At 46.8% G+C, this 15,974-nt stretch overlaps 5 non-coding genes across 5 annotated transcripts; 4 read left to right on the top strand and 1 right to left on the bottom strand.

Moving 5' to 3' along the window:
* The first annotated feature begins 1,639 nt into the window (after nucleotides 1–1,639).
* TRNAE-CUC (transfer RNA glutamic acid (anticodon CUC)) lies at nucleotides 1,640–1,711 on the top strand. The gene has a single exon. It is a non-coding gene; the product is annotated as a tRNA-Glu (tRNA).
* A 95-nt stretch (nucleotides 1,712–1,806) lies between these two features.
* Nucleotides 1,807–1,878, top strand: TRNAE-CUC (transfer RNA glutamic acid (anticodon CUC)). The gene has a single exon. It is a non-coding gene; the product is annotated as a tRNA-Glu (tRNA).
* A 90-nt stretch (nucleotides 1,879–1,968) lies between these two features.
* On the top strand, nucleotides 1,969–2,040 carry TRNAE-CUC (transfer RNA glutamic acid (anticodon CUC)). The gene has a single exon. It is a non-coding gene; the product is annotated as a tRNA-Glu (tRNA).
* Nucleotides 2,041–2,135: 95 nt separating this feature from the next.
* Nucleotides 2,136–2,207, top strand: TRNAE-UUC (transfer RNA glutamic acid (anticodon UUC)). Its single transcript has one exon. It is a non-coding gene; the product is annotated as a tRNA-Glu (tRNA).
* Nucleotides 2,208–13,461: 11,254 nt separating this feature from the next.
* TRNAF-GAA (transfer RNA phenylalanine (anticodon GAA)) lies at nucleotides 13,462–13,534 on the bottom strand. Its single transcript has one exon. It is a non-coding gene; the product is annotated as a tRNA-Phe (tRNA).
* Nucleotides 13,535–15,974: the final 2,440 nt, after the last annotated feature.

Raw genomic sequence — 15,974 nt, forward strand, 5'->3', positions numbered from 1 at the left:
TACTGTAATGTTGGGAGCGTCATTGTAGATGGCGTTAAAATGGCTTATGAAGACTGTTACACGCAGCTTATAGTTAAGAAGTGTCTTAGTACGCGGGTGCCAGTCCGCTCGTCTGTACGGCAAGGCTGTCCCTTTTCTCCTTTGCTTTTTGCCCTGTACCTCGAACCCTTTTGTATGGCAGTCATACGGGATGAAAACATTCGTATTTTTAGGCTGCACACCACAGAAGTTAAAATGCTAGCTTATGCAGATGACGTCGCCGTCTTTTGTGAAGACAGGGAAAGCGTGGTCGAGGCTGTCCGCCTTGCAAGATCCTTTTGTAGGTACACTGGTGCCCAGATAAACTTCGAAAAAAGTGTTGGGATATGGCATGGAAGCTGGGACGCGACACCCACAAACTTCGCCGGTATGCAGTGGACTACAGTGCCTTCACTGTATCTAGGAGTGCCCCTTGAGTGCTATCGGGACTCGACACAGTTGTGGACCGGACAAATAGAATCAATGAAAGAAAAGATAAAAGGATGGCAGGGCCGGGGATTGTCAGTGTTTGCACGTGCTTCAGCTTGCAATGTTTATTTGATTGCCAAAGTTTGGTACATACTGCAAGTAATGTTCATGTCCCGTGTAAACGTTCAAAAAATGCATCGAGTGTTTGCTATCTTCATCTGGAACTCCACTTGGGAGCGATCCAGTCGAACAAATCTTTTTCGCACAGTTCGAAATGGGGGCCTGGGCTCTCACACTTGTTTATTAGACAGATCGTATCGCGGTTCTTCTTCCTGCGAGATGAAAGAAATGTTTTTCTCCGTACAGTCATTCAGGCGAAAATGGCAACAGAACTGCCTGAATTTGTTGTGTCCACATCTAGTGCTATCACTAGAAGAGCGACTGGTTACTATCGTGAAGTCGTTGCATCTTTTAGAATACTCTGCGCACGTTTTTCGCTGGAGTATTTGTGTTCAGTGAGAAAAAAGAAACTATACGCAGATTTAGTTGACAGCATGTTACCTATTCCACTGTATAGGAGTGTTCACTGTGGAGGCCCAGGAAAAGATGTGCGGAAACGAGTCAAAAGGATGCCTGAGAGACCCGCTGCGAAAACTTTCTTTTTCCACCTACACACGAACACCCTCCCCGTTAAAGTATGGCTAGAACAGAAAGGAATATTCGTACCCTGGACTACCAATTGCCTGCTGTGTAAAAAGCCTGAAACAATTGAACACGCCTTCATTGAGTGTTGGGACGCTGTCTTTCACTGGGACATCTTGCAGCGCACTCTTAAAAAAGAACTCCCCATAAACCCCTATGGAATTCGGTTCCTTCCAGTTGAAAGTGATGACGGGCCACCGTTCGACATGTTCATGTTGCTGGGCCTCCACAGTTTGTGGAAAACCAGAATGGCTGTACGTCATGCTGATGTGAATGTGTGCTCTGCGCGAGAGAACTTCATTGAAAGTATGTCACTATTACGAGAAGTGTATCGTGCACCAGGCGAAACCCCAGACTGGGTTAGCATCCTTGATGAGCTGGTGTGCCTCAAGAAATTTTAGCGACCATCCCACCTGATTTGATGTGGGTGCACTGTGTATATGAATTTTTTTGTGTGTGAATGTCTAAGCAGGCAATAAAGAAAAAAAAATCCGGCATGGTCTAGTGGCTAGGATACCTGGCTCTCACCCAGGAGGCCCGGGTTCGATTCCCGGTGTCGGAAATATTTTTGGTTAGCGTTTTGTCGTCGTCTATATTTTCTTTTATCTCGCGCTTTCTTTCGATCCAGTTGGAGGGGTTCATTGCTGCTGCCCGTCCTCCGGCATGGTCTAGTGGCTAGGATACCTGGCTCTCACCCAGGAGGTCCGGGTTCGATTCCCGGTGTCGGAAATATTTTTGGTTAGCGTTTTGTCGTCGTCTATATTTTATCTCGCGCTTTCTTTCGATCAAGTTGGAGGGGTTCATTGCTGCTGCCCGTCCTCCGGCATGGTCTAGTGGCTAGGATACCTGGCTCTCACCCAGGAGGCCCGGGTTCGATTCCCGGTGTCGGAAATATTTTTGGTTAGCGTTTTGTCGTCGTCTATATTTTCTTTTATCTCGCGCTTTCTTTCGATCCAGTTGGAGGGGTTCATTGCTGCTGCCCGTCCTCCGGCATGGTCTAGTGGCTAGGATACCTGGCTTTCACCCAGGAGGCCCGGGTTCGATTCCCGGTGTCGGAAATATTTTTGGTTAGCGTTTTGTCGTCGTCTATATTTTCTTTTATCTCGCGCTTTCTTTCGATCCAGTTGGAGGGGTTCATTGCTGCTGCCCGTCCTCCGGCATGGTCTAGTGGCTAGATTCTGCTTCCGGCAGCCGAGCTGAGCGGTCAGCAGAATCATGGGCTCCAGTGGAGCAGCGACAGCGGCCACTTTTGGCCGCGGAAACAGGCTCGCCGATGATAAGGATTACGCTTTTATTTTGCCGCAGCTGCCTAAAGGACAACTGGTGATTAACACCGTCTTTTTGCACGGTGATGTACGTGCGAGGCCGTACAAGGTGGAGGATTTCAGGGATGCCCTTCTGCCGACGGGCCTGCTGCCGGATGTGGTATGCATAGGGGCGTACCAAATCAATCACGTCTGGGCAGTGACCCTCTGCGATGCAACTGCAACAAAAAGGCTGCTTGCCCTGAAGGAACTTCAAGTGAAGGGACGACGGTGCCTCATCGGTGACCCGCAGGACCAACAGGTGAAGCTTAGGCTTCACTGGCTGCTCTACGGCGTTGCCGACGAGGACGTCCGGACGGCTTTCGCGGCTTTCGGCAAGGTGGAGGAGGTGAGCCGGGAGCGGTGGCGCGTTGAAGGCATGGGAACCAAGACCTCAACCACCAGGACCGTCCTTCTCAAGCTGAAGGCCAGCATGAAGGTGGAAGACCTCCCCCATCAGATCCGCGTCGGTGGAGAGTTAGCCTTGGTCGTCGTTCCAGGTCGACCGATGCAGTGCCTGCGCTGCCACGGCACGGGACACGTCCGGCGTGAGTGCAGAGTACCGCGTTGTACCCGGTGCAGACGTTTCGGCCACGTCGACGCTGAATGCGTGAAGTCCTATGCCGCTGTGACAGGCCCACCAGCGAATGATGTTGCGGCAGAGCACCTCATGGACGTGGCCGAGGCGGAGGACGCGGCTAAAGGAACCGGTGACATGGTGTCGACAGAGACAAGTAGTGGGACGACGACTCTGGAGGTGGACGGCAACGCGGCTGAGGCTACCCAGAAGCCGAGTAGGGCGGATCTGGATGCTACGACCCAGGGGCAGGCGACGGGAAGCGTCAGTGAAGACGCAACTGACGACGCGACCGCAATGCAGGAGGACGAGGGCGTCTACGACGACGACCGTACTGGGGCTCTTGCTGCCTCCGTCCAGCGCACCCACGACCAGACGAAGGACCGCGAGGATCGGGCAACCAGCACTAGTGAGGGACCGCCGACGAAGACGCCTCATGGGAGGCGGATGGGCTACAAGCCAAAGCCCAATGTACCGCCTGAAAGGAAGCCTGCCGACAAAGCGGCCACGTCTAAGGACACCAACAAACCGGGAGGTCCCGGAGGCGGCTAGCCGAGGGCTAGTCGTGAACGGTAAGCACCATGCTCCGGGCCTACTTTTTTTTCCTTAGTTAAGATGGCTCTCTTACCGTCACTTACTATCGCCACGTTAAACGTGAGAGGGTTGGCGGCTAGTCGTAGGCAAAGTCAGGTCCTACGGTTGGTCACTGACCAAGACATAGACGTACTAGCCGTCCAGGAGACCAAGGTTGACGGAGAGGAGGAGACCGGGAGCATGGTGCGGCGTTTCACGACTAGATATTATGCGGTCGTGAGTCACGCGGTAGGGACGTCCGCTGGTTGTGTTCTGTTTGTAAAGAAGTTGCCTGATCTTGTTGTTCAAAGTGTATTTTCATGCCAGTCTGGAAGGATTGTTTTTTGTGATTTTGTTTATCGTGAAATTGAATTTCGAGTCATGTGCATATATGCGCCGAATTCTGTAGAAGAGCGCACCTTATTTTTTGAGAACCTTTTTCAGTATATTTGCAGCGATAAGTGCATGATTTTGTTGGGGGATTTTAATTGTGTTTTGAGTGCTCGGGATAGAGCCAATAATGCCGGTATTCGTGATAGAAGCAGCAGTGTGTTGACTAAACTAATACGTGAAAATGAACTGGACGATGTTTGCGAGTGTCTGGAGGGGGAGCGGGAAGTAATGTACACGCGATTTCAAGGTATCAGTCACGCGAGGTTAGACCGCATGTACATATCGCAAGACATGATTCCAAAGTGCCATAGTTATTCTGTGGCACCAGTATCGTTCTCAGATCACTGTTTGGTGAAATGTAACATAGGCACGGAGAAGAGGAGAGAATCTTTTAATTGGGACCTATGGAAAATGAACGCCTTACTACTAAAAGACCAACCATTTGTAGAGGCAGTACATGAGGCCGTTAGGGAGGTTTGTGAGGATAACAGTCAAACAATAGCAGAGAATTGGGAAGGGTTCAAACAAAACGTAAAAATGAAAGCCTGTGAAAGATCGAGCTGCTTAAAGTTTGAGAAGGAAATGAAAGAAAAGAGCTTGCGAAAGACACTTAAGCAGCTGATAGCGCTTGAGTGCGAAGAGCCAGGGGCGTATAAACAAGATGTGCGAACCATTAAAGAAAAAATCGAGCAGCACGACAAAGAGCGGTATCAAGGTGCGATTGTGCGCGCAAGAACAAATGCATTAGTAGCTGGAGAGACGCCCACTAAAAGGGCGCTAGGACTTGAAAAAGCGCAAGGTCGAAGGAATCACGTCGATAAGATTCTATAGAACGGCACAACTGCCGACGACAGTGAGAGTATAGGCCAAGCGTTTTTCGAGTATTACCAGTCCCTCTTTGCCTTTCAAGAAGCAAATGTGGACGAGTTCAAAAAGGTCTTCCTCGGTCGCATGCCGCGATTGAGTGACGACACAAAAGAACGATTAGAAGAGAAAATAACAGAAAGTGAAGTTGAAAAGGCAATTGAGGATTTGAATCAAGGCAAATCACCTGGACCTGACGGCCTGGGTGCTTGTTTGTATAAAGCTTTCAAGAAGGAACTGTCACCGTTGCTAGCACGGCTGTTTAATGATGCGTATGAGAACAAAGCGTTGCCACCTTCTTTTGGCAAAGCGCATACCATACTCCTCCCTAAGAGTGATCAAGTGGAGAAACTTAGGCTGGTGACATCTTACAGGCCGATATCTTTAACCAATGTAGATTATAAAATTTTCATGAAGGTTTTGGCAGCCAGACTTCAAAGTGTAATAAAGGAAATTGTCGCAGATCACCAAACGTGTGGGATCAAAGGAAGGTCGATTTTTTCGAATATTCACACGATGCGGTGCGTGCTCGAGTGCTGCGACGTCACCTTGGGCAGAGTCGCAGTGCTTCAGCTCGACCTCGAGAAAGCCTTTGATTGTGTCTCGCATGGTATTTTGTTTGCCATTTTAGATCACGCTAATATTGGTTCCATCATCGCTGAGGGAGTGGCGTTGGCGTATCAGAACTGCACAACACGCTTAATTGTGAATAAATCATTGGGGGCCCCCATTAACGTCATGCGTTCTGTGCGTCAGGGCTGCCCCCTCAGTCCTCTTTTGTTTGGAATTTACATAGAAACTATGTGTTTGGCCATAATTCAAAATGATCAAATACGCGGTTATAATTTGGCAGACACAGAAGTCAAGCTCTTGGCATATGCAGATGACATCGCAGTGTGTTGTACAAGCAAACAAAGTGTAACGGAAACGATAAGCGTAGTGAAAAGTTTTTGTGGTGTGACGGGCAGTAGAGTGAACTGGGGGAAGTCCCTCGGTTTGTGGCACGGAGAGTGGTCTTCCGCCCCGGACCATTTTGCAAATGTGAACTGGATGAAAACCCCGACAAAGTATCTAGGTGTTCCCATGGACAGTTACAAAAATAGCGACGAATACTGGATGAACCAAACAAAAGAAACTAGAGAAAAAGCAGAAAGGTGGAAAGGCACCAACCTGTCCATTTTCGCTAAAGCAACGGTGTGTAACATGTTTTTTATTACGAAGTTGTGGTATGTCATGCAGACGTTGTACTGTTCAATGGTAAACGTGCAAAAGCTGCACAGAGTGTTCGCGGTTTTTATCTGGGGCTCTACCTGGGAAAGGTGTAGCCGAACAAATCTGTTCAGGCACGTGAAGGAAGGGGGGCTGGGCTTGGCGCATCTTTTTGTTCGACAGCTTGTCAAGCGCTTTTTGTTTTTTCGCGATGTGCGCGATCCTTTTTTGCGCACCGTATGTCAGCTCAGGTTGAGCGACGCATTGCCTGCATATGTTGTCAGTACGGCAAGCATGACCGGAACACTGCGTGGTTATTTTAAGGAAGTGGCCGACAGTGTGCGTTTCCTTTCAGTTCGTTTTTCAAACGATTATCTGTGTCACGTGAAAAGGAAAACACTGTATAAAGATGTGTGCGATATTGTGTTTCATGTGCCGTTATACAGAGCCATATACAGTGGAGGGTCAGGACAAGACGTCCTTAAACGGGTGAAACGAATGCAGGTGCCACCAGGGGTTAAAACCTTCTTTTTTAAGCTCCACACAGGAACGCTCTCTGTGAAGACTTTTGTCCAAGAACGAGGCTGTCTTGTGCCGTGGGGATCCCACTGCTTGATCTGTCAGAAGCCGGAGACCATTGATCATGTTTTTTTGCATTGCTGGGCGGCAGTTTTCTTATGGGATGTTTTAAAGCGAACGTTGAAGAAGGAGTTACCGGTAGACCCCCAAGGGATCAGGTATCTGCCTATTAAAGATGAAGAGGGAGTGCCGTACGATCTTGTTATGTTGAATGCCCTCCACTCTATATGGCGAGCTCGCATGGCCGGGTACCACTGCGACACCGACGCTCGGCCAGCGCGTATGTATTTCAGAGAGTGTATGTCCTCATTTATTGAAATGCACAAAATGCAAGAGCGTGTACCGGATTGGCTGTCGAGGCTCGAACCTCTGACAGTCATGAAGGAATTTTAATTTAACAACGTCAGTCCTATGAGGATGGACGGCTTTCTAGCGCTTTTTTGTTTCTTGTCGTCCTTTTTCTCTTGCAAGAGGCTTGCATCTGTGTCATGAGTGTGAAATTCATATGTGCGATGTTATATTGAAAACCGGTAATAAACAAAAAAAAATATTATAGACGACGACCGCAAAAAGCATTTCCGACACCGGGAATCGAACCCGGGCCTCCTGGTTGAAAGCCAGATATTGTTTTTCTTTTTTTTTCTTTATTGCCAGTCCTCGACATATCACAACATAAATTCCTAAATGATATAAACAAAGACCAAAGAAGCAACCAGGAATGAATACACAAACGGAACAAAGAACAGTAATATCGACATTCGTTGCCGTCCGCTACTGTGGCACGACGTTGTCGGATTAAAATTCCTTTAGTGCTGTCAGGGGTTCAACCCTCGACAGCCACTCAGGAACAGGCTGTTGCAACTTCTGCACTTCGACATACCGTTGCATGCATTCACAAAAGTATAGACACGCCGGTCGGGTATCCGGGTCACAATGGTAACCCGACATTCTTGCGCGCCATAAACAGTGGAGACCCGTAAGCATGATCAGGTCGTACGGGAAACCTTCGTCGTCATATACTGGCAGAAACCTGATTCCGTGGGGATCTATAGGTAGCTCCTTTTTTAGAGTCCTTTGTAACACGTCCCAGAAGAAGACCCCTTCCCAACGGTGGATGAAGACATGATCTATGCTTTCTGTTTTTTTACATATAAGGCAGTGGGTTCCCCATGGCATGTAGAACCCACGTTGTTCAAGAAAGATTTTAACAGGTAGAGTACCGGTGTGTAATTTAAAGAAGAACGATTTTGTGGCTGGTTCAACTGGCATTTTCTTCACCCTTTTCAATACATCTAGGCCTGGGCCTCCACTGTACGGGGCTCTGTACATGGGTACCAGCAAAACACTGTCACATAAATCACGATATAACTTTTTCCGTTTTACACTCCACAAATATGCACTAGAAAAACGAACACGCAAAAAGGAGACACTCTGAATTATTTCCCTAAAGAAACCACGAACTGGTCCTGGCATTATTTCGGTGCCTACAACGAATTCGGGAAGTGATCTTGACAACCTCATTTGGATAACCGTGCGTAGAAATGGGTCATTTGTGTCTCGAAAAAATAGGAACCTGTTTACTAGTTGACGCAAGAAGAGGTGCGCCAACCCCAGACCACCATCCTTCACGCGCCGGAAGAGATTATCTCGGCTACATCGCTCCCAGCTCGATGCCCACACGAAAACAGCGAACACGCGGTGCAGTTTCTGCACATTAATCCGAGAGCACTGTAGGACCTGCATTACGTACCAGATCTTTGTTACGAGAAATATGTTGCACGCTGTTGCTTTCGCGAACATTGACAGGTGGCCGGCGTTCCATCGGTCGGCTTTTTCTTTTATTTCTATTGTCCGCTCCTTCCAGTACTCGCTACTGTCCTTGTAGGCATCAAGGGGTGCGCCAAGGTACTTAACTGGCGTCGTGACCCAGGTGACGTTCGAAAAGTGGTCTGGTGCGGACGCCCATCCCCCGTGCCAAAACCCCAAACATTTCTGCCAGTTCACGAAGCTATTAGTGGCATTACCAAACTGTCTGACGATACTCGCAGCGTTCAATACACTTTGCGTATCTTTACAACATACAGCCACATCGTCAGCATATGCCAATAACTTCACCTCTGCTGCTTGGAGGCAAAATCCCTTAATGTATTCATTTTCAATGATGGCCTGACATAGCGTTTCTATGTAAACACAATACAGGAGTGGGCTGAGTGGACAACCTTGGCGAACGGAGCGCTTCACGTTAATGGGGGCTCCCAGCATTTGATTAATTTTAAGTCTCGCATAGCAACTCCGGTACGCCATGGTCACCCCCTCAGTGATTATGTGGCCGAAATTAACATGTTCAAGGATGGTGAGCAATATGTCGTGAGAAACGCAATCAAACGCTTTTTCCAAGTCAAGCTGGAGGATCGCAACTGCATCACACATGGCATCATAACACTCCAGCACACACTTCAACTTATGAATGTTAGTCAAGATGGTTCTTCCGCGAATGCCACACGTCTGGTGTGGGCCGACTACTTCCTTAATGACTGACTGCATACGCCGTGCCAGCACCTTCATCAGTATTTTGTAGTCGCAGTTAGTAAGCGCTATGGGTCTATAGGAGGAAAGTTGCTTGAGCTTCTCGGTCTCTTCTGTTTTAGGTATTAGTACTGTATTGGACTGGCCGAAGGATGGTGGAAATATTTTCATTTCGTATGCTTCATTGAAAACTACGGTCAAGATAGGAGCTAAGTGGCTTGTGAACGATTTGTACCAAGCGGCGCAAAGACCGTCTGGACCTGGTGACTTGCCAGGGTTCAGGTCTTCGATGGCCTTTATCACTTCCTGTTCACTTATCTGTCCTTCCAACGTTTCTTTAACGACACTCGACAGCTGTGGCATTCGCTGCAAAAATAAGTGCTTGAAACTTTGCATGTTGACGGGCCTGAATGCGAAAAGCTTTTCGAAATGTTCAAAGAAGGCACGCCCTATATTCTTAATATCAGTTACTACCACCCCGTTATATTCGATGGCCTCAATCTGTTTGCGTCTGGAGTGCTTTTTTTCTAATCCCAGTGCTCTTTTCGAAGGCATTTCCCCGCATGCTAGTCTTTCTACTCTCGCACGCACGAGCGCGCCTCGATAACGCTCTTCATCGAAAACCTCGAGCTTTTTCTTAATAACACGCATATCTTCTTGATAAGCGCCGGGTTGCATGCATTCGATCGTCACAAATTTTTCCAGTAATGTTTTTAAATCCCTTTCTCTTGCCTTCTCTTCATATCGTAGTACGCTACTTCTTTCAATTGCCTTGATTTTAATAGTTTGTTTCATCAGCTCCCATTCCTCGCCCAACTTCATAGAACTGTCTTTTCCAAAAGAATTCAGAGCATTCATTACCGTTTCGGTAAAAGTATCATCCCGTAGAAGCTCAGCATTCATTTTCCACAGTTCCCAGACGAATTCTTTTCGTTCTTTTTTGCGGCCCACCCTGCATTTTACCAGGCAGTGGTCAGAGTCAGAGTCATTCAGAGTCATTTGCATATATGCGCCGAATGCTGTTGAAGAGCGCGCCTCATTTTTTGCGAACCTTTTCCAGTATGTTAGCACTGATAAGTGCATGGTTTTGTTGGGGGATTTCAATTGTGTTTTGAGGGCTCGGGATAGAGTGAATAATGCTGGTATTCGCGATAAAAGCAATAGTGTGTTGACAAAGCTAATTAGGGATAATGAACTGGACGATGTCTGTGAGTGCCTGGAGGGGGAGCGGGAAGTCATGTACACGCGATTTCAAGGTAGTAGTCATGCGCGGTTAGACCGCATATACGTATCGCAAGGCATGATTCCAAAGTTCCATAGTTATTCTGTGACACCAGTATCGTTTACAGATCACTGCTTGGTGAAATGTCATATAGGCACGGAGAGGAAGAAGACTTTAATTGGGACCTATGGAAAATGAATGCCTTATTACTAAAAGACTAGCCATTTGTAGAGGCAGTGCATGAGGCCGTCAGGAAAGTAAGTGAGGAAAACAGTGAATCAATAGCAGAGAAATGGGAATGCTTCAAACAAAACGTAAAAATGAAAGCTTTAGAAAGATCGAGCTGCTTAAAGTATGAGAAGGAAATGAAAGAAAAGGGCTTACGAAAGACACTTAAGCAGCTGATAGCGCTTGAGTGTGAAGAGCCTGGGGCGTATAGAGAAGACGTGCGAACCATTAAAGAAAAAATCGAGCAGCTAGACAAGGAACGGTATGAAGGAGCGATTGTGCGCGCAAGAGTAAATGCAATAGTAGCTGGGGAGACGCCCACGAAAAGGGCGCTTGGACTTGAAAAAGCGCATGGTCGAAGAATTCGCGTCGATAAGATTCTACGGAACGGCACAATTGCTGAAGACAGTAAGAGCATAGGCCAAGCGTTTCTAGAGTATTATCAGTCGCTCTATGCGTTTCAAGAAGCGAATGTAGACGAGTTTAAAAAGGTTTTTCTCGGTCGCATGCCGCGATTGAGCGACGACTCGAAAGAACAAATAGACGGGAAAATAACAGAAAGCGAAGTTCAAAAGGCGATTGATGGCTTGAACCAAGGCAAATCGCCTGGACCTGATGGCCTGCGCGCTTGTTTATACAAAGCTTTCAAGAAAGAACTGTCGCCGTTGCTAACAAACCTGTTTAATGATGCGTATGTTAACAAAGCTTTGTCACCTTCCTTTGGCAAAGCGCATACCACACTCATCCCTAAGAGTGATCAAGTGGACAAACTTAGGCTGGTGACATCTTACAGGCCCATATCGTTAACCAATATTGATTATAAGATTTTTATGAAGGTTTTGGCAGCCAGACTTCAAAGCGTCATAAAGGAAATAGTTGCTGGTCATCAAACGTGCGGTATCAAAGGAAGGTCGATTTTGTCAAATATTCACACGATGCGGTGCGTGCTCGAGTGCTGTGATGTCACCTCGGGCGGAGTCGCAGTGCTCCAGCTCGACCTTGAGAAAGCCTTTGATTGTGTCTCTCATGAAATTTTGTTTGCCATTTTCGATCAAGTTCATGTTGGTTCCATAATCACTGAGGGAGTGGCGTTGGCGTACAAGAACTGCACAACACGCTTAATTGGGAATAAATCATTGGGGGCTCCCATTAACGTCATGCGTTCTGTGCGTCAGGGCTGCCCCCTCAGTCCTCTTTTGTTTGGGATGTACATAGAAACTATGTGTTTGGCCATAATTGAAAATGGTCAAATACGCGGTTACAGCTTGGCTGACACAGAAGTCAAGCTCTTGGCATATGCAGATGACATCGCAGTGTGTTGTACAAGCAAACAAAGTGTGACGGAAACGATAAGGGTAGTGAAAAATTTTTGCGATGTGACGGGCAGTAGAGTGAACTGGGGCAAGTCGCTTGGTTTGTGGCACGGAGAGTGGTCTTCGGCTCCGGACAATTTTGCACATGTAAACAGGATAAGTACCCCGACCAGACATCTAGGTGTTCCCGTGGACAGTTACAAAAATAGCGATGTATACTGGACGAACCAAGCAAAAGAAACTAGAGAAAAAGCAGAAAGGTGGAACGGCATCAACCTGTCAATTTTCGCAAAGGCAACAGTGTGCAAGATGTTTTTTATTACGAAGTTGTGGTACGTCATGCAAACGATGTACTGTTCAAGAGTAAACGTGCAAAAGCTGCACAGAGTGTTCGCGGTTTTTATCTGGAGCTCTACCTGGGAAAGGTGTAGCCGAACCAATCTGTTCAGGCACGTGAAGGAAGGGGGGCTGGACTGGGCGCATCTTTTTGTACGACAGCTCGTCAACAGATTTTTGTTTTTTCGGGATGTGAGTGATCCATTTCTGCGTACGGTATGCCAGCTAAGATTGAGAGGCGCTTTGCCGGCACTTATCGTTAGTACTGATAGTGTGCCGGGAACGCTTCGGGGTTACCTTAAAGAAGTTGTGGATAGTGTGCGCTTTCTTTCTGTTCGTTTTTCGTTTGATTATTTAAGTGAAGTTAAAAGGAAAGCATTATATGAAGATGTTTGCGACATTGTATTTCCAGTGCCATTGTACAGAGTTCTATACACTGGAAGACCAGGACAGGATGTCCTTAAACGAGTGAAAAAAATGGAGGTGCCTACGGGGGTAAAGACATTCCTTTTTAAACTACACACAGGGACACTCTCGGTGAAGACATTCATGGAAGAACGTGGCTTCCTTGTACCCTGGGGATCTCACTGCTTGATTTGCAAGCAAGCCGAAACAGTAGACCATGTCTTCTTGCATTGCTGGGCCGGGGTGTTCTTCTGGGATGTCCTACAACGAACAATGAAAAAAGAGTTACCGTTAAACCCACATGGAATCAGGTATCTGTCGGTAAAGAATGAGGATGGGGTTCCCTTCGACTTAATAATGCTGAATGGCCTTCACAGTTTATGGCGTGCAAGGATGTCTGGGTACTACTGTGACCCGGACGCTAGGCCTGCGCGTACGTATTTCGAAGAAAGCATGTCTAGATTCATTGAAATAAAGAAAAGAGAAGATTGTGTACCCGCGTGGCTGTCGAGGATAGAACCTCTGACAGCACTGAGAGAATTTTAATAAGACAACGCCAGTCCTTATTGGACTGATGGCATTCATCTTTTGTTCAAAATGTCTGTAGTTATGTAATTTTGTTCTGTATGGTGTACCCTGTACAATGTCGAAGACCGGCAATAAATAAAAAAAATGAACAGTGGCGCATCGCGGAAGTAACAGAAAAGCTCACAATGCAGTCTGAATTGCTAGTTGTATTGTTATGTACAACGGATGAAAAAAAAAGAAACCACACTATGAAGGTGCCGAAACCCGGGATCGAACCAGGGACCTTTAGATCTTCAGTCTAGCGCTCTCCCAACTGAGCTATTTCGGCAGAACGAGTACAGAAATGATGAGACGCTCCGCGATGACTGGGTTCCCACGAACGGCCGCCTAACGTATCCGCAGTAAGGAAACTTTTTTTTTCTTTATTTCCGAAGTTCACACGAGAAACAATAAAGTCACAAACAATAAAACACTTCAGCTACACTTGAGTTGAGGCGATCAATGTTAAAATTTCTTCAATCTCACTAAATCATCAAGAAGTGTTACCCACTGAAATGGGTCTTGATGCGCCCGGATACATTCCCAAAGGTAAGCAGCGCTTTCAATAAAGTTTTCACGTGCACTGCGCTTATTAATGTCTGCATGCCTTACTTGCATTCGTGATTTGTTCAGAAGCATGAACAAATCATAGGGTACATCTTCGTGATTAACCGGTAAAAACATGATACCATAAGGGTCTAGTGGTAGCTCTTTCTTGATAGTTCTTTGTAGGACGTCCCAGTGGAATATCGCGTCCCAGCCGTCCAGAACAAACATGTTCGACTGTCTCTGGCTTGTTACATAACAGACAGTTCGTTGTCCAAGAGACAAACAATCCCTTTTCTTGAAGCCACGTTTTGACAGGTAGTGTATTAGAATGTAACTTGAAAAAGAATGTTTTCACGCCTGGCCTAACTGTCGCCTTCTTCACTCGCTTTAAAATATTCTGCCCTGGGCCTCCACTGTAAGGCGCACGGTACAATGGCACCGGCAGCATCATGTCCACAAGATCTTTATACAGCTTTTTCTTGGGCACACTGTACAAGTAGACTGGGGAAAAAGGCACTTCTAACAACTTACAAGAAAGCACAACCTCGAGCGAAAATGCGGTTACAGCAAAGCACATGTTTTCACCAGAGTACACTATGCTTCTTGGGAGTAGCCTTTGCAATCGGACCTTTATAGCCGTTCTTAAGGTATTTTCATCACAAAAGAAAATAAAGCGTGATACCACTTGACACAAAAACAAGTGGGCCAGTCCAAGGCCTCCTCTCTTAACTGAAAGAAACAGGTTTATTCTTCACGTTTTTTTCCCAGGTGGAAGCCCAAAAAAAGACGGCAAATACACGATCCAATTTTGGAATCGAAGTCCGCGAAGCACACAGCACATTCATGAGGTACCATATTTTAGAAATGAGAAAAACATTGCAGACAAAGGCACGTGAGAAAATTGACAGATTCCTTCCTTGCCACGCTCCCGCTTTCTCTCTCGCCCTTGACGTCTCTTCGTTCCAGAGTGGGCTGGGATCGCGATAACATTCTAGGGGCACACCAAGGTGTCGCGTTGGCATGGGAGACCATTGCAGCCGTGCGAAAAATTCCGGTGTAATATCCCATTCACGGTGCCAAAAACCAGACCTTTTTTCCCAGTTTACTTGACACCCAGTCTGGTTACAAAACCTTTCCACAATGTTCGTAACTTCACAAATGCTATTTCTGTTCGTGCAAAATACCTCTATGTCGTCCGCATACGCAAGAAGTTTCACCTGAGCAGATTGCAGCTTGAAACCCGTGACGTAATAGCTGTTGAGAATGGTCAGACATAAAGGCTCTAGATACGCTGCAAACAACAACCTTGCCTCACCGAAGAACACACTGTGAGGCCGACAGTAAGGTCACCATTAACTATAATACGCGTCATACAATCTCCATACGCCATTTTTACTCCTTCTACTACTACACTACCCAGGTTAGCATGCTCTAGAATGGAGGAAAGAATGTCATGTGAGACGCGGTCGAACGCTTTTGCCAAGTCCAGCTGTATCATAGTCACGTGAATTCCAAGTGCGTCAACACATTCCAATACGGTTCTGACCACATGTATATTTGTTGCAATGCTGCGACCTATGATGCCACAGGTTTGGTGCGGCCCTACTAATTTGTCGATTACACTCTGAAGTCGTCTGGCTAGTACTTTCATGTACACCTTGTAGTCGACATTAGTGAGGCTGATAGGTCTATAGGAACCCACTAACATTCGTTTCTCCGGTTCATCAGGCTTGGGAATAAGTACAATGTGTGAAATACCAAAGGACAATGGTACCTTTTTACGTTCATAGGCTTCTGTTATCACTTTTATAACAAGAACTGAGAAACATCTTGTTTAAATGTTTTATAGAAGGCAGCGTTCAGCCCATCTGGCCCCGGGGCTTTTCCAGACGGAATATCATCTACCGCTTTTTCAATCTCTTCCAAAGTAATGGGCAATTCACGACGTTCCCCTACATCATCATCGAGTGTTGGCATTAGTCGTAAAAAGTTCCCTTCAAACCCTTGCGCATGTTCGCGCCTACTGCTAAAATGTTCAGCAATGTGTTCCGTAAAAGCCCGCTGAATATCACTAGGGTCGCTTGCAATGGGCCCCTGATATCTTATTTGCCTGATTTCCTTTTGGCAAGCGTACCTTTTTTCGACTGATAGCGCCCGCTTTTTAGGCGCTTCGCCTGCCC

The sequence above is a fragment of the Dermacentor albipictus genome, chromosome 2, assembly GCF_038994185.2.
Source record: "Dermacentor albipictus isolate Rhodes 1998 colony chromosome 2, USDA_Dalb.pri_finalv2, whole genome shotgun sequence".
Classification (NCBI taxonomy): Eukaryota; Metazoa; Arthropoda; class Arachnida; order Ixodida; family Ixodidae; genus Dermacentor; species Dermacentor albipictus.